The sequence below is a fragment of the Chrysochloris asiatica genome, unplaced genomic scaffold (assembly GCF_000296735.1).
Source record: "Chrysochloris asiatica unplaced genomic scaffold, ChrAsi1.0 scaffold00238, whole genome shotgun sequence".
Lineage (NCBI taxonomy): Eukaryota > Metazoa > Chordata > Mammalia > Afrosoricida > Chrysochloridae > Chrysochloris > Chrysochloris asiatica.
Window position 1 is genome coordinate 909,111 of NW_006408756.1, and position 301 is coordinate 909,411.

Here is a 301-nt window from a genome sequence, read left to right on the forward strand (position 1 = left end):
ATGAAAACAAGTCCACGAGAGCCAAAATATGACCTTGAATATATCCCACCTGAGTTGAGAGATCATCTGAAGAATAGATTTGATACATAAGACACTAAATACCGAAGACCAGAAGAGTTGTGGGATGACATCAAGAACATAATACATGAAGAGAGCAAAAAGTCATTAAAGAGACAAGAAAGAATGAAAAGATAAAAAAATAGATGTCAGAAGAGACATTTGCTGAAGCAAATGGAAGAAATGAGGAGGTACGAGAGCTGAACAGAAAATTTCAAAGGTCAGCTCGAGAAGACAAAGTCAA